This window comes from Cupressus sempervirens, chromosome 2 (genome assembly GCF_028749045.1).
Source record: "Cupressus sempervirens isolate cs-2001-9-10 chromosome 2, ASM2874904v1, whole genome shotgun sequence".
Classification (NCBI taxonomy): Eukaryota; Viridiplantae; Streptophyta; class Pinopsida; order Cupressales; family Cupressaceae; genus Cupressus; species Cupressus sempervirens.
Window position 1 is genome coordinate 557,160,336 of NC_143119.1, and position 25,350 is coordinate 557,185,685.

Genomic DNA, 25,350 nt, shown 5'->3' on the forward strand with positions numbered 1-25,350 from the left:
CCGATAGAAAAAATTTATGCAATACCCGAGCAACACCAGATGGAGGTGCTAGACGAGGGCTCCAATTTTAGATCAAGTTTTAAAATCACCAAGTAGACGTGGTGAGGGTTGGCAACCGCTGCCAAACATTTTTCCAAAATTGCGCCAGTTGAGTGACAAGAAAACATGATCTAAAGGAGAGTCAAGGAATAGCACCTCGAGGGTGGGCTTCATGCCCCTCTAATTGATTCAATGTCGGCATCCTCCATTTCAAAATTTGACATATCCATCTGCCTTGACATTGACATTGAATCAATGAGAGGGGCATGGGAGAGGCTCACAAAAACCACCTCTCCCATTGTAGCCATGATAGGTACACAAAAAATTCCTAGAGCACCAAGCACCCACCTCATGGCTAGAGAAGGGCTTGCTATTAGATCAACTTTGAAATCGCTGAACAGACGTGCTGTATAATGGAAATCACTTCCAAGTCTCTTCCATAATTGCGTTGGTTGAGTGATCAAAGAAGGTGATCTAAGAGAGAGTCCAAAGGTAGGCATTCGTTGGGGGATTCGTGCTGATAGAAAAAATTTATGCAATACCCAAGCAACACCCGACGAAGGTGCTAGATGAGGGCTCTCATTTTAGGTCAAGTTTTAAAATCACCAAGTAGACGCAGTGAGGGCTAGCAACCGCTGCCAAACCTTTTTTCAAAATTGTGCCAACTGAGTGACAAGAAAACATTATCTAAAGGAGAGTTGAGGAATAGCACCTTAAGGGTGGGCTTCATGCCCCTCTAATTGATTCAACATCAGCATCCACCATTTCAAAATCTAACATATCCATTCACCTTGACACTAGTGTTGAATCAATGAGAGGGGCACATGAGAGGCTTGGGACAACAACCTCTCACATTTTAGCAGCAATAGGCACACAAAAAATTGCTAGAGTGCCAAGCACCCACCTCATGGCTAGACAAGGGCTCGCCATTAGATCAACTTTGAAATCGCTGAATAGATGCATTGTAGAATGGAAACTGCTACCAAGTCTCTTCTGTAATTGTGTCAGTTGAGTGATTGAAGAAGGTGATCTAAGAGAGAGTCCAAGGGTAGGAATTCATTGGGGGATTTGTGCTGATAGAAAAAATTTATGCAATACTCGAGCAACACCAGACGGAGGTGCTAGACGAGGGCTCTTAGTTTAGATCAAGTTTTAAAATCACCAAGTAGACGTGATGAGGGCTAGCAACCACTGCCAAACCTGTTTTTGAAATTGCACTAGCTGAGTGACAAGAAAACATGATCTAAAGGAGAGTCGAGGAATAGCACCTCGAGGGTGGGCTTCATTCCCCTCTAATTGATTCAACATCAGTGTCCACCGTTTCAAAATCTGACATATCCATCTTCCTTGACACCGGCATTGAATCAATGAGAGGGGCATGGGAGAGGCTCGTGGAAACCACCTCTCCTATATAAGCTATTAGCGCAAGGCTCACTCTACATTAGAAATTAGTGAACACACCGACAACTGCCTTAAAAATCCAAATCATTGAAAAATGTGACCAAAAAGCCATCCACGACCCCATTTTTTATGAGGTCGAAAAAGGAGCAAAAGATTGTCATCGGTTAGGAGATGTGAATTCATGGAGCTAAGGGAGTGAAAGGGTCATCAAGCTCATCTAATCAACTGGATGAATTTCACCTTGAAGGGGCCCAATCCAAAAGTTTTGGAGGTCATCTCTTGGAACTATCAAGAACAAGGCCAATCTTACATGCAAACTCTGCTATTGTGCAAACATAGGTTGCAATTAAAGAGAAATTATAAGGTCATCACAATGGCCTGAGGCCAATGGTCCGACTAAGTCAATTTTCTCTTGTAATCACCATGCCACCATTCATAGAGAGATCTCCCCATTCACTTGTGACAACGCACAATCTAAGTGCTAGACGCAAGCTTACCCTTGAAAGACCACTTTCCAAGACATCTCGATGACACATTGGAATGACAACCACTGTTGAACCATTCCCAATGTTGTGCCGATCGAGTTGCACAGAGGCGACCTTAGGGACCTCTCGCATAGCAATCAAGATTTGCTTTCGTACCCATCTCTCACAAAAACCAATGTTAGCCGAACAAATTTAGAATCCAAGGCTCATATCCATCAATATCGTTAGCACTGGGTATATATTCAAAGGTCTTGGAGAGGTTTCGATAAGAGAAGCTCCCCTGCTTGCTTGCACAAACATCCCAAATGCTAGACACAAGCTCCCACCCTTAGCATCACTCTCCAGATCACCGCAATGACACATTGGAATGAAAACTGCTATCAAAAAACTTCCAAATTTGTGCCAATGGAGTGAGAAAGAAGAGCAACGTTGGGGAGCCGTGCATAGAAAATGGGCTACTGCTTCATTCCACTCTTATATAGATTTGATGTTGTTAATAGATTGTCATCGATTAGGAGATGTGAATTCATGGAGCCAAGGGAGTGAAATGGTCATCGAGCTCATCGGGTCAACTAGATGAATTTCACCTTGAAGGGGCCCAATCCAAAAGTTTTATAGGTCATCTTCTGGAACTGTCAAGAACAAGGAAAATCTTACATGCAAACAATGCTACTGCAAAAACACAAGTTGCAATTAAAGAGATATTACAAGGCTGTCATAATGGCCCAAGGCCAATGCTCCGACTAAGTCAATTTTCTCTTGCAATCACCATGCCGCCATTCATAGAGATATCTCCCAATGAGCTTTCTCTTGAAAGACCACTTTCCAAGACATCCTAATGACACATTGGAATGACAATGGCTCTCAAACCATTCCCAATGTTGTGCCAATTGAGTTGGCATAGAGGCAACCTTAGGGAGCTCTCGCGTAGCAATCAGGATGTGCTTTCGTACCCATCTCTCAAAAAAACCAATGTTAGCTGAACAAATTTAGAATCCAAGGCTCATATCCATCAATATCGTCGGCACTAGTTCTATATTCAAAGGCCATAGAGAGGTTATAATAAGAGAAGCTTGCCTGCTCACTTGCAAAAACATCTGAAATGCTAGACATAAGCTCCTGCCCTTAGCATCGCTCTCTAGATCACCACAATGACACATTGGAATGACAACCGCTGTTAGAAAACTCTCAAATTTGTGCCAATGGAGTGAGAAAGAAGAGAAACTTTGGGGAGCCACACATAGAAAATGGGCTTCTGCTTCATTCAGCTCTTATATAGATCTAATGTCATTGATTTCATTTGGAATCTGAGGCTGCATTCATCCTTTCTCACACAAGAAATCGCTCTTCTCATCGAATGTCCATGGGGAGCTTTCAATAACAAATGCTCCCTTATCACTCATGATGCACAGCCCAACTGCTAGACGATGACTTGCCCTTCAGATCACTGCCCAGGCAACCACCACAACAGAAACATTGGAACAAAAACCAATGCTGAACCATTCTAAAAAAATTGTGCCAAAGAAGTTGTTGCAAAGAGAATGACTCTAGGAAGAGAGCCCTCACATAGCAATCGGGATGGCTTCATGGCCCTCCCAATAGAAACGATGCTGGTGCCAATATTCAAAATCTAAATAATGTGTCTTTCTTGAACACTAGCACTGATTCTATTGGGGAGGGTTTCCAAGAGCTTTTTTTATCAAAGCTCCCATTGTAGCCGCAATAGGCACACAAAAAATTGCTAGAGTGCCAAGCACCCACCTCATGGCTAGACAAGGGCTCGCCATTAGATCAACTTTGAAATCACTGAACAAACATGCTATAGAATGGCAACCACTACCAAGTCTCTTCCATAATTGCGTCGGTCAAGTGATTGAAGAAGGTGATCTGAGAGAGAGTCCAAGGGTAGGCATTCATTGGGGGATTCGCGCTGATAGAAAAAAATTTATGTAATACTTGAGCAACATCGGATGTAGGTGCTAGACGAGGACTCCCATTTACATCAAGTTTTGAAATCATGAAGTAGATGCAGTGAGGGCTGGCAACCATTGCCAAACCTTTTTCTAAAATTGTGCCAGCTGAGTGACAAGAAAACATGATCTAAAGGAGAGTCGAGGAATAGCACCTCGAGGGTGGCCTTCATGCCCTCTAATTGATTCCACGTTGGCAACCACCATTTCAAAATCTAACATATCCATTCGCCTTGACAACAATGTTGAATTAATGAGAGGGGCATGGGAGGGGCTTGTAGCAAACACCTCTCCTATATGAGCTATTAGTGTGAGGCTCACTCTGCATTAGAAATTAGTGAACACACTGACAACTGCCTTAAAAATCCAATTCATTGAAAAAGGTGACCAAATAGCCATCCATGACCTCATTTTTTATGAGGTCAGAAGAGGAGCAAAAGATTGTCATCAGTTGGGAGATGTGAATTCATGGAGCCAAGGTAGGGAAATGGCCAACTTTTGGAGATCGAGCGAAACAGCTCAGCTCAGGTAGAACAGCTTGAGTAGGATGACTCGATAATACCATTTGCCTCGATGCCTTTTTTTAGGTTTACTTGAGAAGAGAGGACACAATGTCAGCCTTGATCATTTAGGAGTCCGAGTAGGATGGCATGGTAACAATAGCTCTTCATTTTGAGTGTCTATGGTAGCTGGATGGGATTTGTGATGTTAGGTTGATTGACATTGATAGAGGATGAGATCAGCTCAACATTTGGAGTGTCCATGGTAGATGGGCAGGGTTTACGATGTTAGGTTGATTAACATTGATAGAAGATGAGATCGGCTTAACATTTGGAGTTTCCTCGGCAACTTGTTGGGGATAGGTTGAATAGCAAAGACAGAGACAAAAATGGCTTACAGGGTCGCCGAGAGCTTTCGGTATTAAAGCTCCCATGTAGCTGCAATAAGTACATTATGATAAATTGCTAGAGCACTGAGCACCCATATAAAATTGCCATTATACCAAGCAACACCGGAGTGCTAGTCAAGGGCTCATGTTTAGATCAAGTTTAAAAATCACCAAAAACACACGCCATGGATCGGCAATCACTGCCTCACCTTTTCCAAAATTGAGTCATCAAAAAACATGATCTAAAGGAGAGTCAAGGAAAAGCACTTAGATATCACTTCATGCCCCTTTAATTGATTCAACATCAACATACACCATTTGGAAATCCAACAATCCAATCTGCCTAGACACCAATGTTGAATCAATGAAAGGGGCATGAGAGAGGCTTGCGGCAACCACCTCTCCTATATAAGCTATTAGTGTGAGGCTCCTTCTGCATTCAAAAATGAAAAATAATCTATGATAGCATGGAAAAATAAAAAATGTGACCAAATAGCCGTCCAAGACACCATTTTTGGAGCTCGGCTAGATTGGGTTGACAAAAACAGCTCGGCTAGATCGGGTCGGCCAGCATGGCTCGCCCAGATCGAGTCAACCAGCATGGCTCGACCACCATTTTTCACTAAGAGCTTTTGGTATTAAAGCTCCCATGTAGCTATGATAAGTATACCGTGACAAATTGCTAGACCACCAAGCACCCATAGCAAACTGCCATTATACCAAGCAATGTCGAAGTGCTAGACAAGGGATCATGTTTAGATCAAGTTTTAAAATTACCAAAAAGAAATGCCATGGATCAACAAATGCTTCCTCACCTTTTCCAAAATTGAGTGATCAGAAAAAATGATCTAAAGGAGAGCTGAGGAAAAGTACTCATAGATCACTTCATGCCCCTTTCATTGATTCAACATTAGCATACACCATTTGAAAATCCAACAATCTGATCCACCTAGACACTAATGTTGAATCAATGAAAGGGGCATGGGAGAGGCATGCGGCAACCACCTCTCCTATATAAGCTATTAGTGCAAGGCTCCTTCTACATTCGAAATCTATGATAGCACAGACAAATCCCTTAAAAATCCAATTCAATGAAAAATGTGACCAAATAGTCATCCACAACATCGTTTTTGGAGCTCAACCAGATCGGGTCGATGAAAATAGCTCGGCCAGATTGGGTCGGCCAAAATGGCTTAGCCAGATCGAGTCGGCCAGAATGGCTCACCCAGATTGTGTCGGCCAGATCAGGTCGACTAGCATGGCTCACCCAGATTAGGTCAGCCAAAATGGTTTGCCTATTCTTGCTAAATTTGAAAATGGAGCAAAAAACTGATATCGGTTAGGTGGCATGATTTCATGAGCCATGAGAGTAAATTAATGGTGAGGAAAGATGGTAAGTCATTTGGGTGAGATGACTTGACTTAGTAAATCGACCTAGTGAGTGGACTTAGTGGGCAAACTTAAAGACTTGATTTAGTGGGCACACTTGAACTTTTGACTCTTGAGCCACTTTGGCGAGCTGACTTTGGGAATTGAGCTAGAAATATGACATGGTGAGTAGACTTCAAGATGTGACTAGGTGGGGCAACTTGGTAAGGCGACATGGTAAGTACATGTGGTGAGTTGACTTGGTGAGTAGAATTAAAGAGTCAACCCATTGAGGTGACTTTTTGGGGTTAATTGGCAAGCTTGCATGGTGAGATGCCTCGACGAGAAGAGCTAGCTAGCCTGGTGGTGAGATGACTTGGCTAGCCAACTTGGCTAGCCTAAACAAACTTAAAGAGTTGACTTGGTGAGAATACTTGGTGGGCCAACCTAGTAGCGTGACTTGATGAACAAACTTAAAGAGTCAACTTGGTGGACCGACCTGGTGGGGTGACTTGATGAACGAACTTAAAGAGTCGACTTGATGGGCTGACCTTGCGGGGTGACTTGATGAACAAACTTAGAGAGTCAACTTGGTGAGAGTAGTTGGTGACTTGGTGGGCTGACCTGGCTAGCTGACTTGAGGAACAAACTTAAAGAGTCCACTTGGTGGGCCAACCTGGTGGGGTGACTTGATGAACAAACCTAAAGAGTCAACTTGGTGAGAGTACTCCGCAGTCAAACCTGGCGGGGTGATTTGATGAACAAACTTAAAGAGTCAACTTTGTGAGAGTACTTGGTGGGATGACTTGATGAACAAACCTAAAGAGTCAACCTGGTGGGCCAACCTAGCAGGGTGACTTGATGAACAATCTTAAAGAGTCGACTTGGTGGGCCGACCTAGCAGGGTAACTTGATGAACAAACTTAAAGAATCAACTTGGTGAGAGTACTTGGTGGCAGGACTTGATGAGCAGAATTAAAGAGTCAACTTGGTGAGAGTACTTGGTGGGGTGAACTGATGAACAAACTTAAAGATTCAACTTGATGGGATTGCTTGGTGGGTTGACCTAGTGGGGTAACTTGATGAACGGACTTAAACAGTTGACTTGGAGAGAGTACTTGTTCTGGTGACTTGATCAACGAACGTAAAGAGTCGACTTGGTGAGAGTACTTGGTTGCACAACTTGATGAGTGGAATTAAAGAGTCAACTTGGTGAGAGTACTTGGTGTGCCAACCTAGTGGGGTGACTTGATGAATGGACTTAAAGAGTCAACTTGGTGAGAGTACTTGTTCTGGTGAGTTGATCAACGGACTTAAAGAGTCAACTTAGTGGGGTGACTTGATGAAAGGACTTAAAGAGTTGACTTGGTGAGAGTAATTGGTGGGGTGAATTGATGAATGGACTTAAAGCATTGACTTGGCTGGGTGACTTGATGAATGGAACTAAAGAGTTGACTTGGTGAGAGTACTTGGTGGGGTGACTTGATGAACAGACTTAAAGAGTCGACTTGGTGAGAGTACTTGGTGGGGTGACTTGATGAACGCACTTGAAGGGTCAACTTGGTGGGGTGACTTGATGAACAAAACTAAAGAGTTGACTTGGTGAGAGTACTTGGTAGGGTGACTTAATGAACAGAGTTAAAGTGTCAACTTGGTGAGAGTACTTGGTGGGGTGACTTGATGAACACACTTGAAGAATCAACTTGGTTAGAGTACTTGGTGGGTTAACTTGATGAATGAACTTAAAGAATTGACTTGGTGAGAGTACTTGGTGGCGTGACTTGATGAGCGAACTTAAAGAGTCAACTTGGTGAGAGCACTTGATAGGGTGAACTGATGAACAGACTTAATGAGTAGACTTGGTGAGAGTACTTGGTGGGCTGACCTGGTGGGCTGACTTGATGAATGGACTTAAAGAATCGACTTGCTAAGAGTACTTGTTCTGTAGACTTGATGAATGGACTTAAAGAGTCGACTTGGTGGGGTGACTTGATGAAATTACTTAAAGAGTCGACTTGGTGAGAGTACTTGGTGGGGTGACTTGATGAATGGACTTAAAGGGTCGACTGGGCAAGGTGACTTGATGAACAAACCTAAAGAGTTGACTTGGCGAGAGTACCTTGTGGGATAACTTGATGAATAGACTTAAAGAGTCAACTTGGTGAGAGCACTTAGTGAGGTGACTAGATGAACACACTTGAAGAATTAACTTGGTTATAGTACTCAGTGGGGTGGCTTGATGAATGGACTGAAAGAGTCGACTTGGTGACAGTACTTGGTGGCTCAACGTGATGAGAAGACTTAAAGAGTCAACTTGGTGAGAGTACTTGAAAGGGTGAACTAATGAATGAAATTAAAGAGTCGACTTGGTGGGAGTACTTGATGAGCCGACCTACTGGGGTGACTTGATGAACAAACATAAAGAGTCAACTTGATGAGAGTAGTTGTTCTAGTGACTTGATGAACGAACTTAAAGATTTGACTTGGTGGGGTGACTTGATGAAAGGACTTAAAGAGTCGACTTGGTGAGAGTACTTGGTGGGGTGACTTGATGAAAGGTCTTAAAGGGTCAACTTAGCAGGGTGACTTGATGAACGAACCTAAAGAGTTGACTTGGTGAGAGTACTTGGTGGGTTGACTTGATGAATAAACTTAAAGAGTGAACTTGGTGAGAGTACTTGGTGGGGTGACTTGATGAACACACTTTAAGAAACAACTTGGTTAGAGTACCTGGTGGGGTGACTTGATGAATGGACTTAAAGAGTCAACTTTTTTAGACTACTTGGTCGCACGACTTGATGAGATGACTTAAAGAGTCAACTTGGTGAGAGTACTTGTCGGGATGAACAGATGAACAAACTTAAAGAGTCGACTGGGTGAGAGTACTTGGTGGGTCGACCTGTGTTAGGATAAACCACGAACAAAAATAAAAACTACATGCAAATATAACAAATAATAGAAAATAATAGAACAGACAAAAAATGAACATAAGGCACCAAGATTTAACGTGGTTCACCCAATCCCTGGGCTACGTCCACCAAATAGCAAGTCCGATCTTATTACAATCTAGTGATTACAACCTGATTACAATCCGTAATCCCTTACAGCTCAATACCACTGCAAGAACCAATTTTGTATCAGAATATTATGAAAAATACCCAACCCTAAGCCCTTTTATACAAGTATGTACAGTACTTTCCTGACCAGTCACCACAATCTAATAACCTAGAGGGGTTACTTGATGAACGGACTTAAAGAGTCGGCTTGGTGAGAGTACTTGTTCTCATGACTTGATGAATGGATGTAAAGAGTTGACTTGGTGAGAGTACTTGGTGGCACAACTTGATGAGTGGACTTAAAGAGCCAACTTGGTGACAGTACTTGGTAGGGTGAACTAATGAATGAACTGAAAGAGTTGACTTGGTGGGAGTACTTGGTGGGCCGACTTGGTGGGGTGACTTAATGAACAGACAAAAAGAGTTGTCTTGGTGAGAGTACTTGTTTTGGTGACTTGATGAATGGACTTAAAGCGTCGACTTGGTGGGGTGACTTTATGAAAGGACTTAAAGAGTTGACTTGGTGAGAGTACTTGGTGGGGTGACTAGATTAACATACTTAAAGGGTCAACTTGGTGGGGTGACTTGGTGAATGGACCTAAAGAGTTTATTTGGTGAGAGTACTTGGTGGGGTGACTAGATGAATAGACTTAAAGAGTCAACTTGGTGAGAGTACTTGGTGGGGTGACTTCATGAACGGACTTAAAGGGTAGACTTGGTGGGGTGACTTGATGAATGGACCTAAAGAGTTGACTTGGTCAGAGTACTTAGTCGGGTGACATGATGAACAGAATTAAAGATTTGACTTGGTCAGAGTACCTGGTGGGGTGACTTGATGAACATACTAGAAGAATCGACTTGGTTAGAGTACTTTGTGGGGTGACTTGATGAAAGAACTTAAAGGGTCGACTTGGTGAGAGTACTTGGTGGTGTGAGTTGATGAGATGACTTAAAGAGTAAACTTTGTGAGAGTACGTGGCGGGGTGAACTAATGAACGGACTTAAAGAGTCAACTTGGTGGGAGTACTTGGTGGGGTGACTTGATGAACAAACTTAAAGAGTTGTCTTGGTAAGAGTACATGGTGGGGTGACTTGATGAACGGACTTAAAGGGTTGATTTGGCAGGGTGACTTGATGAACAGACCTAAAGAGTTGACTTGGTGAGAGTACTTGGTGGGGTGACTTAATGAACAGACTTAAAGAGTTGACTTCATGAGAGTACTTGGTGGGGTGACTTGATGAAAACACTTGAAGGGTCGACTTGGTTAGAGTATTTGGTGAGGTGACTTGATGAACAGACTCAAAGAGTCAACTTGGTGAGAGTACTTAGTGGCTCGAGTTGATGAGCAGAGTTAAAGAGTCCACTTGGTGAGAGTACTTGGTGGGGTGAACTGATGAATGGACTTAAAGAGTTGACTTGGTGGCCCAACCTAGAGGGTTGACTTGATGAACAAACTTAAAGATTCGACTTGGTGAGAGTACTTCATCTGGTGACTTGATGAATGAACTTAAAGAGTCAACTTGGTGGGGTGACTTGATGAAAGGACTTAAAGACTTGACTCGGTGAGAGTACTTGGTGGGGTGACTTGATGAACGGACTTAAAGTGTCGACTTGGTAGGGTGACTTGATGAACAGACCTAAAGAGTTGACTTGGTGAGAGTACTTGGTGGGGTGACTTGATGAACAGGCTTAAAGAGTCGACTTGGTGAGAGTACATGGTGGGGTGACTTGATGAACGAACTTGAAGAATCGACTTGGTTAGAGTACTTGGTGGGTTGACTTGAAGAATGGACTCAAAGAGTCAACATGGTGGCATGACTTAATGAGTGGATGTAAAGAGTAAACTTGGTGAGAGTACTTGGCAGGGTGAACTGATGAATAGATTTAAAGAGTTGACTTGGTGGAAGTGCTTGCTAGGCTGACCTGGTGGGGTGACTTGATGGACGAACTTAAAGAGTCAACTTGGTGAGAGTACTTTTTCTAGTGACTTGATGAACTGAATTAAAGAGTCAACTTGGTGGGGTGACTTGATGAAAGTACTTAAAGAGTCAACTTGGTGAGTGTACTTGGTTGGGCGACTTGACGAACAGACTTGAAGTGTCAACATGGCAGGGTAACCTGATGAATGGACCTAAAGATTTAACTTGGTGAGAGTACTTGGCGGGGTGAACTGATGAACGAACTTAAAGAGCCAACTTGGTGGAAGTACTTGGTGGGCCAACCTGGAGGGTTGACTTGATGAACGAATATAAAGAGTTGACATGGTGAGAGTACTTGTTCTGGTTACTTGATGAACAAACTTAAAGAGTCAACTTGGTGAGAGTACTTGGTATGGTGACTTGATGAACGGACTTAAAGGGTCGACTTGGTGGGGTATCTTGATGAATGGACCTAAAGAGTTGACTTGGTGAGAGTACTTGGTGGGGTGACTTGATGAACATACTTAAAGAGTCATCTTGGTGATAGTACTTGGTAGGGTGACTTGATGAATGCACTTGAAGAATCAACTTGGTGAGAGTACTTGGCGGGGTGAACTGATGAATGAACTTAAAGAGTCAACTTGGTGGGCCGACCTGGTGGGGTGACTTGATGAAAGGACTTAAAGAGTCAACCTGGTAAGAGTACTTAGTGGGGTGACTTGAAGAACAGATTTAAAGGGTTGACTTAGCAAGGTGACTTGATGAACGGACCTAAAGAGTTGACTTGGTCAGAGTACTTGGCAGGGTGAACTGATGAACGGACTTAAAGATTCAACTTGGTGGGACTAGTTGGTGGACTAACCTGGTGGGGTGACTTGATGAATGGACCTAAAGATTTGACTTGTTGAGATTACTTGTTCTGGTGACTTGATGAACAGACTTAAAGAGTCAACTTGGTGGGTGACTTGATGAAAGGACTTAAAGAGTTGACTTGGTGAGAGTACTTGGTGGGGTGACTTTATGAACAAACTTAAAGGGTCAACTTGGTAGGCTGACTTGATGAATGGACCTAAAGAGTTGACTTGGTGAGAGTACTTGGTGGGGTGACTTGATGAACAGACTTAAAGAGTCAACTTGGTTAGGGTACTTGATGGGGTGACTTGATGAACACACTTGAAGAATCAACTTGGTTAGAGTACTTGGTGGGGGGACTTGATGAACGAACTTAAAGAGTCAACTTGGTGAGAGTACTCGATGGCATGACTTGATGAGCAGACTTAAAGAGTCAACTTGGTGAGAGTACTTCGCGAGGTGAACTGATGAATGGACTTAAAGAGTCAACTTGGTGAGAGTAATTAGCAAGCTGACCTGGTGAGGTGAATTGATGAATGGACTTAAAGAGTCGACTTGGTGGGGTTACTTGATGAAATGACTTAAAGAGTCAACTTGGTGAGAGTACTTGTTCTGGTGACTTGATGAATGGACTTAAAGAGCCAGCTTGGTGGGGTGACTTGATGAATGGACCTAAAGAGTTGACTTGGTGAGAGTACTTGCTGGGGTGACTTGATGAATAGACTTAAAGAGTCGACTTGGTGAGAGTCCTCGGTGGGGTGACTTGATGAACGCACTTGAAGAATCGACTTGGTTAGAGAACTTGGTGGGGTGACTTGATGAATGGACATAAAGAGTCGACTTGGTGGCACGACTTGATGAGCAGACTTAAAGAGTCAACTTGGTGAGAGTACTTGGCAGGGTGAATTGATGAATGGACTTAAAGAGTTAACTTGGTGAGATTACTTGGTGGGGTGACTTGATGAATGGAATTAAAGATTCGACTTGGTGAGAGTACTTGGTGGGCCATACAGGTGGGGTGACTTGATGAATGAACTTAGAGAGTCGACTTGGTGAGAGTACTTGTTGGGCTAACCTGGTTGGGTCACTTCATGAACGGACTTAAAGAGTTGACTTGGTGAGAGTACTTGGTGTGCCAACCTTGTGGGGTAGCTTGATGAATGGACCTAAAGAGTAAACTTGGTGTGCCAATCTCATGGGGTCACTTGACGATCAAACTTAAAGAGTTAGCTTGGTGAGAGCACTTGGTGCGCCAACCTGAGGAGCCAAGTTGGTGAGTCAAATTGGTGAGTGAGCTTAAAAAGGTAACTTGGTTGGGAAAGTTGGCAAGGCGAGATGGTAGGCCGAGTTGGTGAGCCAACTTGTCAAGAAAACTTAAAGAATCAACTTTTTGAGGCTACTTGGTGGTTTGACCTGGTGACCTGACTTGGTGAGGTGACCCGATGAGTGAAGCTATCCAACCCTTGGTCGCCAGCCCTGAGGAGAGGCAACTTGATGAGCTGACTTGGTGACCAAACTTAAAGAGTCATCTTGGTGAGGCAACTAGATGAGTTGGTTCATTGAGATGACTTTGTGGGGTGACTCGATGAGCTAACCATGCGAGAAGACCTTTTGAGTGAACTAAAAGTGTCAACTTGGTGAGCGTGCTTGAACAGTCAACTTGTTGAGCTGACTTGGAAAGCCAACATGGTGAGTAGGGCTTAAGACGTGGCTTGGTGAGGTGATGCAAGAAGGTCCTCTTAATACCATAAACTTATAACATAGCCATAGAAATAATAGAAAATGCAAGAACAAAATGTAGTCTTGTCATTCAGACTGGAAAAGTGGAATTGCATAATTCATAAGCACAATATGCTAACCCACAGGGGTGCCTTCACTGCAACAATCTGCAAGACAAGCTGCCAACTATCACCCAGAGTTGTCTTAGACAATGTTTGGGCCTTTCTTAAATAGGAAATTTCATGCCAACTGGGAAGGTTCTAGATGCTCATACTTAATACCTATGGCTGGAAGACCTTGACAATACACATAAGTCTGCCTAATACATCTTTGACAAATTATTTTAGAAATTTCGGTAGCCCAACTTTCGAAGGCCATAACTCATGAATCATTTCTCTGATTGGCTATTATAACCACTTTTTGGAAATGTTAGCTCCTGATCTACAGGCTCAAAATGGCACATGCGCCCTTCCCTTGATTTTTTGGACCTCATCTGGGTACTCTAAGGCCTCCAACAGTGAGCCTAAAGATTTTTAGCATATTTTTCCTTCAAAAATCTGCAATAACTTTTCGACACTTATGCTTGAGCTAACTTGGTAAGTGGACTTAGAGAGTCAACTCATTGAGGTGACTTGGTGGGGTTGACCTGGTAACGTGAAACCCACTTGGTGAGAAAACTGCAAGAGTCAGCTTGGTGAGCGCACTAGAATTGCCAACTTGGCGAGCTAACATGGCGAGTGGGCTTAACGAGGCGAGTTGGTGTGGCAACTTGGAAAGTGGAATTAAAGAGCCAACTTTGTGAGGCAACTTGGTGAGTTAGTTCATTTAGATGACATGGTGAGCCAAACTAGGGAGGTGACCTAGCGAGTGAACTTGGTGAGCTGACTTGGCGAGCCAAATTGGGGAGTCAACCTGGCGAGCAAACTTGAAGAGTCAACTCATTAAGGAAACTTTGCAACTGCACCTTTTGAGTTGACCTAGGGAGATGACCTAGTGGTAGACTTGGTGAGCATTCTTGAATTTTTGTCTTGGCGATCTGACACGGGAAGTCAACCTAGTGAACTGATGTGGTGAGTGGGCCTAACAGGGCGAGTTGATGGGGCAACTTGGTGAGTGGAATTAGAGAGCCAATGTGGTGAGCCGACCTGGAAAGTAGGCTCAAAGAGTCAATATGATGAGGTGACTTAGTGGGCCTACTTGATTAGTTGACTTGGTGAGGTGACTTGATGAGCTGACACAGTGAGCGAGCTTAAAGAGACAACTTGGTAGGGTAACTCAGCAAGCCAACTTATCGAGGCGAGATGGTGAGTCAACTTGGTGAGCTGACTTGGTGAGTGCACTTAAAGAGTCAACTTCATGAGGTGACTCAGTGAGTTAGCTCACTAATGTGACTTGGGTGGGCTGACTTGGTGAGCTGACATGGTAAGTGGTCTTAGAGAAGCAACTCGGTGGGGCAACTTGGCGAGCACATTTGTTGGGGCAAGGTGGTAAAGTGACTAGGTGAGTCAACTTGGTGAGCTGACTTAGGGAGATGACATGGTGAGCAAACTTAAGGAGTCGACTTGGTGAGGCAACCTGAATAGTCAACTCGATGAGTTGACTTGGGGAGCCGACATGGTGAGCGGTCTTAAAGAAGAGGCAACCTAGTGGGGCAACCTAGTGAGGCGAGATGATAAGTCATCTTGGTGAGCTAGCTTGACAAACTGTGAGCGGACTTAAAGAGTCAATTCTTTGAGGCAACTTGGTGGGGTGATTTGGCAAAGACCACATGGTCAAATGACTCGGCGAGCTGACCTGGCTAGCAAAATTGGCAAGCAAACTTGTAGAATTGACTTGCTATCCCCAGCTAGGATCGTACACCTAGGTTGACCCAACTTGGGTCACCCAATTGGGTCAACCCATCTTCATTGCCCTAGCCTCGAGCAACCTAACTGGGTCGCTAGAGTGGGTTGATGAGGGAAAAAAAAATCATGGGAGGCCTTGTACAGCGAAAAGCGCTAAATTTTGGGCATTACAAAAAAAAAAAAACAAGTTACCCACTTTTGGATCACGCATAGGTTTCAGTTCACATATTGCCAAGCTGACTCGAGGCATTACACCTAGCTAGCCAAATTCGAGGTAGGGTAGCCGAAACGATCTGATTTGAGAATTTTCTTTATAAAAAGAGATTATGATAGGCCTCGTAAGGTGAAAAAGAATGAAATCTTGGGAGTTCAAAAAAAAATGTTACCCAGTTTTGGATGTAGCATCGAGGTGCCCTGGGTGACATGATTTGAGCAAAAAGTCGACGGTGGCATGAGTCGTGCAAAAACATTGGAGGCCATTAAGGCTTGAGGCAGTTCAAGTTGAGGTTGCTGAGGCGGGTCGGGTTGAAAACTTTGGGCGTTAACCAAAAAGAAAAAGTTAACCACTTTTGGATCATGTACACGGCTCAGGGCACTTAGAATCAAGTCGATCACGGTGACATGAGTTGTGCAAAAAATTTGGAGATGACTAGAGTTGGGGTATTCGACTCTATTCGAGCTCAAAACTTTGGGACTTGACAAAAAAAAGAAAAAAGGAAAAAGAAAAAGTTACCCAATTTTGGATCACGTAAGTGACTCGGGCCACTCAGAATCAAGGCGAGTGTGGTTACATGAGTCAAGAAAAAAAAATGGAGGCAGTTAAGGCTCGAGGAAATTCGAGTCGAGGTAGCTAAGTCGATTCAAAAACTTTGGCCGTTAGCCAAAAAAAGAGTTAATCGCTTTTGGATCATGTACATGACTTGGGGTGCATAGAATCAAGTCAAGCACGATCACATGAGTGGTTCAAAAAAATTGTAGGCGATTAAGGCTCGAGGCGATTTGAGTTGGCGTTGCTAACATGATTCAGGTTGAAATCTTTGGGTGTTAACCAAAAAAGGAAGAATTTAACCATGTTTGGATCACGCACATGACTCGAGGCACCAAGTTGATCTTGGTGACATGAGTCTTGCAAAAAAATTGGAGGTTGTTAACGCTCGAGGCAATACGAGTCAGGGTTGCCAACACAATTTGGGTTGAAAACTTTGGTCATTATCCCAAAAAAAAAAGTTGACCAGCTTTAGAGCACGCACATGACTCGACACACTTAGAATTATGTCAAGCATAGTGAAATGAGTTGTGCGAAAAAATTGGAGGTAGTTAAGGCTTGACGCGATTCGAGTCAGGGTTGGGGTAGTTGGGGCGATTCATGTCAGGGTTGCCGACACAGTTCGAGTTGAAAACTTTGGGCATTAACCCAAAACAAAAAGTTGACCTCTTTTGGACCACCTACATGACTTAGGGCACTTAGAATCAAGTCGAGCATGGTGACATGGGTTGTACAAAAAATTTGGAGGTGATTCGAGTCAAGGTAGCCAACTTGATTTGAGTTCAAAACTTTGGGCGTTAACCAAAAAAAAAGTTAACCAATTTTGGATCACGTACATGAGTTGTCTACCCTAGAAAAAATTACAAAACACCACCCGCCTAGAATTTGTAGTCAAAAGAATTTTCTGCCCTCACAAAAGTTTACAAACCCCACCCGCTCAAAATTTGGACTTGGAAGATTTTTTCACCCTCACAGAATTTACAAACCCCACCCACCAAGAATTTGGCACTTAGGAGATTTTTTCGCCCTCGCAAAAATTTTCACAAAACCTCACCCCCTCAAAATTTGGCACTTGGGAGATTTTTCTATCTTGGTAGAAATTACAAACCCCACCTGCCATGAATTTGGCACTTGAGAGATTTTTTCACCCTCATGGAAATTTTTACAAAACCCCACCCACCATGAATTTGGCACTTGGGAGATTTTCCCGCACTTGCATAAATTACAAACCCCACCCGCCAGGAATTTGGCACCCGAGACATTTTTATGTCCTCGTGAAAAAATTTGCAAACCCCACCCATCCAAAATTTGGCACTTGGAAGATTTTCTCACCCTCGTGCAAATTACAAACCCCACCCACTTCAGAGTTGAAAAGGGTTTTACGAATTGAGGCGATAGAGGGCTAAATCTCAATGGATCGTGGCAGCAAGGCCACTCTGCCACTTACAATACCCCATCGCTTATTTAAGTCATCTTCAAAAGATTCTTCTCACCAACCACTTGAAATTAATATCCAAGGTTGCTCCAACGGGCTAATGTGCCAATCGAAGATGACCAATGACACAGGCCCCTGGGAGTGCAAGAGCAACCCTACTATAGGTCACGATGTAGCTGGAGAGAGATACATGCCACATCTAGCATGGATTCTGACTTAGAGGCATTCGGTCATAATCTGACACACGGTAGCTTCGCGCTACTGGATTTTCAACCAAGCGCGATGACCAAATGTGTGAATCAATGGTTCCTCTCATAATAAATTGAATTACTATCACAACATGGATCATCAGTAGGGTAAACCTAACCTATCTCACGATGGTCTAAACCTAGCTCACATTCCCTATTGGTGGGTGAACAATCCAACACATGGTGAATTCTACTTCACAATGATAGGAAGAGCTGACATCGAAGGATCAAAAAGCAATGTCGCTATGAATGCTTGGCTGCCATAAGCCAGTTATCCTTGTGGTAACTTTTCTGACACCTTTAGCTTCAAATTCTAAAAGTCTAAAGGATCGATAGGCCACATTTTCACAATTTTTATTCGTACTAAAAATCAAAATCAAATGAGCTTTTACCCTTTTGTTCCACATGAGATTTCTATTCTCGTTGAGCACATCTTAGGACACCTGCATTATCTTTTAATAGATATGCCACCCCAGCCAAACTCCCCACCTGACAATGTCTTCCATCTAGATCAGCGTGCCTAGATGCACCTTAAGGCCAAAAATAGGGGCATTTCCCTATCTCTGCCTCATGGAATAAGTAAAATAACATTAAAATTAGTGGTATTTCACTTGTGCTTGAAAGCTCCCACTTACTCTACACCTCTCAAGTCATTTCACAAAGTCAGACTAGAGTCAAGCTCAACAGGGTCTTCTTTCCCCACTAATTCTACCAAGCCCATTCCTTTGGCTGTGGTTTTGCTAGATAGTAGATAGGGATAGTGGGAATCTTGTTAATCCATTCATGTGCATCACTAATTAGATGACGAGGCATTTGGCTACCTTAAGAGACTCATAGTTACTCCCGTCGTTTACCTGTGCTTGGTTGAATTTGTTCACTTTGACATTCAGAGAACTGGGCAAAAATCACATTGCATCAGCATCTGTAAGGACCATCACAATGCTTTGTTTTAATTAAACAGTCAGATTCCCCTTATCTGTACCAGTTTTGAGTCGACTATTTGCCACTTAGGGAAAGCCTTCTAAAGGGGGCATCTTACGTTCGTCGCTCGATCGGCATGCGACGGCCCGCCCTTGCCGCGGGAGTAGCTTGGGCAAGCTTCCAATAGCCCAAGAGTTCAAGGTGATGACCTCTAGGCCCAGCCCTTAGAGCCAATCTTTTTCCCAAAGTTATGGATCCATTTTACCGACTTCCCTTACCTACATTGTTCGATTGACCAGAGGCTATTCACCTTGGAGACTTGGTGCAGTTATGAGTATGATCGGGCATGAACAGTACTCGGTCCTCTAGATTTTCAAGGGCTACCAAAGGCACACCATGCACTATAGGATGTATGGTGCTCTTCCAATTGCTATACCCTATCTCCGGTTGAATTGATTTCAGGGTGGGCTGGCTGTTAAAAAGAAAAGATAACTCTTCCCGGGGCCCCTGTCGATTTCTCCAAATTTCCTAACATTGCCATTCACTGCCACATCCTAGTTCGAGAATGTTAACCCGATTCCCTTTTGATGATTGTGCAAAGTGCACCCTTGAAACAGGGTTTCCCCATCTCTTAGGATCAACTAACCCATGTCTAAGTGTTGTTCACATGGAACCTTTCCCCACTTCAATCTTCAAAGTTCTAATTTGAATATTTGCTACTACCACTAAGATATGCACTGGGGGCCGGTCCACCCAAGCTCATGCCCAAGGTTTCACAACAACCCCCACATCCGCCTACTCATCGGAGCCTAGCACTTGCCCCGATGGCCGAGTATAGGTTGCATGCTTCAGCGCCATCCATTTTTGAGGCTTGTTGATTTGGCAGGTGAGTTGTTACACACTCCTTAGCAGATTTCAACTTCCATGACCAATGTCATGCTATCTTAATCAACCAACACCCTTTGTGGGATCCGGGTTAGCACACAATTTGGCACCATAACTTGGCTTTTGATTCATCCTACATTGCCAGTTTGCTTACCAAAAATGGCTAACTTGGAGCTCGAGATTCCATGGCATGGCTCAATAGAGAAGCCGCACTGACTTACCTATTTTAAGTTTGAGAATAGGTCGAGGGCGTTATGCCCCCGATGCCTCTATTCATTTGCTTTACCTGATAAAACTTGCACATGAGCTCTAGCAATTATGAGGGAAACTTTATAGGAAACCAGCTACTAGATAGTTTGATTAGTCTTTCACCCCTATACCCATGTCAGACGAATGATTTGCACGTCAGTATCACTGCGGGCCTCCACCAAAGTTTTCTCTAGCTTCGCTCTCCTTAGGCATAGTTCACCATCTTTCAGGTCCCAATAGGTGTGCTCAAACTCGAACCCTTCACAGAAGATTAGGGTCAGTCGGCGGTGCACCCCCCAAGAGGTGATCTTGCTAGTCAGCTTCCTTGCACCTCATGGGTTTTTCCAACTTGCCAACTCAAACACATGTTAGACTCCTTGGTTAGTGTTTCAAGATGGGTTGGATGAAAAGCCTTCTGGCCAGTGCCACGAGCGTACAGGTGCCTAAGAGACCACCGTAAAAGCATGTGCTTCACTCCTTGACCATCATGACGAATGTATTTGTGCGACCAGAAGGTCGCACTTGTGCCATCACGATAGCCCATGCTGGGACATCCCTCAAACCGAGCGGCGAACTAGCTCACACCATTCCACATCCGATCGAGGCACATCGCCAGCCTCCATCTGCTTCCCTCTTGGAAATTTCAAGCACTCTTTAACTCTCTTTTCAAAGTCCTTTTCATCTTTCCCTCGTGGTACTTGTTCGCTATCAGTCTCTCACCCGTATTTAGCCTTGGAAAAAATTTACCACCTGATTAGGGCTGCATTCCCAAACAACATGACTCACCGACAGTGCCTTATGGTGTGAAAGGGTTGGGGCCCAATGAGGCTCTCACCCTCTCTAGTGCCCCCTTCCAGGGGACTTAGGCCTAGTCCGTCACTGAGGATGCTTCTATAGATTACAATTTGACAGGTGCGGCCGTCGATTTTCATGCTGGGCTCTTCTCGATTCACTCACCGTTACTAAGGGAATCCTGGTAAGTTTCTTTTCCTCCACTTATTGATATGATTAAACTCAGTGGGTATTCATGCTTGAATTGGGGACATGGTAGAGATGCAACATGCCCGCACTGCAATGGGCTATTGAACCTAGAATAAAGTTCCTCATGAGGAATCGGTTGATCAACGCAAACCAACGCTGTCCTTTGCGAGCCACCACTCATCATGACAGATTGATAGACCTCATGCTCATTTCATCTGACCGTGCCACTTGTTGACACGAACGATCATCTTTGCTCTTCACTAGGGAGGGAAATTTGTAGTGCGATGCCCAAGTAGATGTACCCTTGGAAAAGGCCTCAGGCGTAACTTGCATTCAAAGACTTGATGATTCATGGGATTTTGCAATTCACACTAAGTATCACATTTCGCTACATTCCTCATCATGGTGAGAGTTGTGATATCCATTCCCGAGAGTCATGATTTTGTTATGTTTTTGTATTTCAGTGACCCAAGAATGCAAGGTGCTAGATCATGCTTCATTCTTTGGATTTCTAAGGTGCATGATGCACCCGTATGTTGGGTGTTGACACATCCCAAACCCTGAGCACCCAATGGGTGTGACGAGGAATGTTGTGGTGTGTCCTTGCCCCATCACCTCACAAAGATGGGAGTCAACAAGAGCCGTGTTAGCAAACAGGGCCCTTGCCCCACAAATCATGTGAGTGCACCCATCCTAAACACAAAATTCTCCAAGCAATGAGTCAATACACTTGGGCAAGGCAACAGGGGGTTGCGGCAGTTCTGACTTGTTGTCGTCGAAATGACAGATCCCTGGCATAGCACCGCACACATGATCAAACCATGAAATCTTAACCTTAATGGTGCTAGACTTGTATCTTGGCCATCCAACAAATTGTTGCAGGGCCAAGTGTTTGGATGTCACTGAGATTTTGGGGGTGGGGAGGAGGCCAGCTCCATCCCCTACATGATTCAGGGTCTCAAGCTGACAATGATCCTACTGCAGTTTCACCTATAATAACCTTGTTACGACTTCTCTTTCCTCTAAATGATAAGGTTCAATGAACTTCTCATGATGTCACTGACAAGAACCATCATCATTCCCGCGATCTAAACACTTCACCAGATCATTCAATTGGTAGGTGCGATAGGCGGTGTGTACAAAGGGCAAGGACGTAGTCAACGCGAGCTGATGACTCGCACTTACTAGGAATTCTTTGTGGAAGATCAATAATTGAAATTGTCTATCCCCATCATGATGCAATTTGGCAAGATTTCCCAAACCTTTCAAGCCAGGGAGAGAATCTCATTGGTTGCATCAGTGTAGCGCGCATGTGGCCCAAAACATCTAAGGGCATCATAGACCTATTATTGCCTCAAACTTCCATGGCCTAAGAGGCCATAGTCCCTCTAAGAAGCTGGCCATGAAGGGGAACCTCTGCCTAGCTAGTTAGCAAGCTGAGGTCTCATTCATTAATGGAATTAACCAGAAAAATTGCTCTACAAACTAAGAACGACCATGCACCACCACCCATAGAATCAAGAAAGAGCTCTCAATCTGTCAATCCTTACTATGTCTGGACCTGGTAAGTTTCCCCATGTTGAGTCAAATTAAGCCACAGGTTCCACTCTTGGTGGTGCCCTTCTGTCAATTCCTTTAAGTTTCAGCCTTGTGACCATACTCCCCCCAAAGCCCAAACACTCTAATTTCTTAGAAGGTGTTGGTAGAGTCCTTAGAGCAACATCCATCGATCCCTGGTCGACATTTTTTATGGTTGAGACTAGGATGGTATCTGATCATCATCGAGCCCCCAAATTTCATTCTTGATTAATAGAAACATCCTTGGCAAATGCTTTTGTAGTGGTTTGTGTTCCATAAATCCAAGAATTTCACCTTTGACAATGAAATACGAATGCCCCTGACTGGCCCTATTAATCATTACTCAGGTCCCGAAGGCCAATGGAATAGGACCAGACTCATATCGTGTTATTCCATGCTAATTTATTCAAAGCATAGGCTTTCTTTGAGCACTCTTATTTTTTCAAAGTAACAGCGTCAAAACCAAAACCTAGCCAATTAAGGCCAAGAACACACTGCCAGCAGAAGGGATGTGAGGGCCAGTGCACACCCAGAAGGCAGACCGATCATGACGACCCAAGATCCAACTACAAGCTTTTTAACTGCAACAAATTAGATATATGCTATTGGAGCTAGAATTACCATGGATACTAGCACCAAACTTGCCCTCCAATAGATCCTCATTAAGGGATTTAGATTGTACTCATTCCAATTACTAGACTCGATGAGCCCAGTATTGTTATTTATTGTCACTACCTCCCCATGTCAGGATTGGGTAATTTGTATGCCTGCTGCCTTCCTTGGATGTGGTAGCCATTTCTCAGGCTCCCTCTTTAGAATTGAACCCTAATTCTCCATCACCCATCACCACCATGGTAGGCCTTTATCCTACCATTGAAAGTTGATAGGGAAAAAATTTGAATGAAGTGTCACCAGCACAAAGGCCGTGCGATCCATCAAGTTATCATGAATCACCAGAACAACGAGCGAGCCTACGCCAACCTTTTATCTAATAAATGCATCCCTTCCAAGAGTTGGGATTTGGTGCATGTATTAGCTCAAGAATTACTATGGTTATCTGAGTAGAAAAGTACCATCAAAGAAACTATAACTGATTTAATGAGCCATCCGCAGTTTCACAGTCTGAAATAGTTCATACTTAGACATGCATGGCTTAATCTTTGAGACAAGCATATGACTACTGGTAGGATTGAAAAAGTAGCTTCTAATAATGAGGGGACCCCCAAGACCTGCTATAGCCAAGGGATGCCTACCGCAAAGGGAAATCAAAATTTTCATTCGCTTCATCATGCATCCAAACCTAATCCGCTGCACAAGCAACAAGAATGATGCTCACAACACAAGCAGGACTCGCAACGCTCAAAGATTTCACACAAGAGGAAAGTGTCCGATCGTCAACTGGAGAGGGCCAAATAGGAAGCCTCAGTTCAGTGGCACTTGGGAAGAACATCCCTTATAGAACCCTTTACCCTCAACCTTGTTTTCACCACTACTCAGAAAGAAGCCTCAAGTCTGTACGAGATGCACCACGTACGTAGCCACCTCAATTGTAATGCCACTTAGAGACATCCATTTCCTCGGCATATGCCTCCTACATGCATGTTGAGGTGCACCTGCATAGAAAAAAGCCTTCTCGATCACAACAAACATTTTTCCATGATGAAGAGCTGGTTGCCAAAGTGCCAACGAGAACACTGTATTGAAGGGTGAAGGGCCATGCCAGTCAAAAATATGGTTGGTTATGCGATTGGTGGGGGCATCACTGTACACATGACCACCTCAATTATAAGGCTGATCAAGGGGATCGTGTATAACACCCCCTAAGCACATTTATAGGTGATGAGAGCCCACTCACATACACAAACATTTCTAACCTCTTGCAAATATCTCCTTTCCCAACACAACCTTGCTAACCATTCCCTGTGACACATGATCTGCCAACGCAGGTACAAAAAAGTTCCTATGGGTGAACACTCACACTAGAATTGTTGGACAAGCTTCAATCTCATGTACATGCACATACTGAAGAACTGCACCACAAGGAAACCACCTACGAGAAACCACATCTCGATAAAAAGAATTTATGCAATTTCTTCCCCTAGAAAGACATGTTGGGCCTGCACTTGTCAAAGCATTGCAAAGACAAGCACTCTGGTTCACAAGAGCCTGAGAAGAACATCTCATATGAAACCCATTCCCCCAAAATTCTTGAATCACAAATGCTTGCAGCAGAGTCATAATGCAAAGATGTACACCACACACAAAACAAAGTAAGGACACTTAGAGACATCCATTTCCCAAGTATATGCCCCCTACACACTTTTTGGTGCACCCCATATGAATGGCCATACTTCGACAAGCCCTCCAAGAATTTCTTATCTAAAGAGAGATGAAATGCCTTGGCCTTTTTGTCCACACAATGCAAACACCGAATGCTCTATTTAGGGGAAGCTGAAAAAGAGTATCTCCCATAGAACCCATGAGCCATAGCTGTTCGGATTGCATGTGCAGGACAGGGCATGGATAGTTTCCACATCCAAACAAAAATTAATGGTAATACTTTATAATTCTACTGGCCTGGACCACAAAAGCTGTCATGATAGTGCCGTGCACTTCTGTAGGATGAGACAGTGAAGAGGTGAGCACACACTAAGAACATACTAGTGAATAAATTATGTAGCAACCAAACCTTTCCCCGACCCCCCTTTCAATCCCAAGACTCTACCAATCAGAAAAAAGCTAGG

General features: G+C 43.8%; 1 non-coding gene and 2 pseudogenes across 1 annotated transcript; all 3 read right to left on the reverse strand.

Annotated features, from left to right (window-relative positions):
* Positions 1-17,690: 17,690 nt before the first annotated feature.
* LOC149573855 (25S ribosomal RNA) lies at positions 17,691-21,092 on the reverse strand. The gene has a single exon (XR_016361057.1). It is a non-coding gene; the product is annotated as a 25S ribosomal RNA (ribosomal RNA).
* Positions 21,093-21,310: 218 nt separating this feature from the next.
* Positions 21,311-21,464, reverse strand: LOC149573856 (5.8S ribosomal RNA; annotated as a pseudogene).
* A 531-nt stretch (positions 21,465-21,995) lies between these two features.
* Positions 21,996-23,806, reverse strand: LOC149573857 (18S ribosomal RNA; annotated as a pseudogene).
* Positions 23,807-25,350: the final 1,544 nt, after the last annotated feature.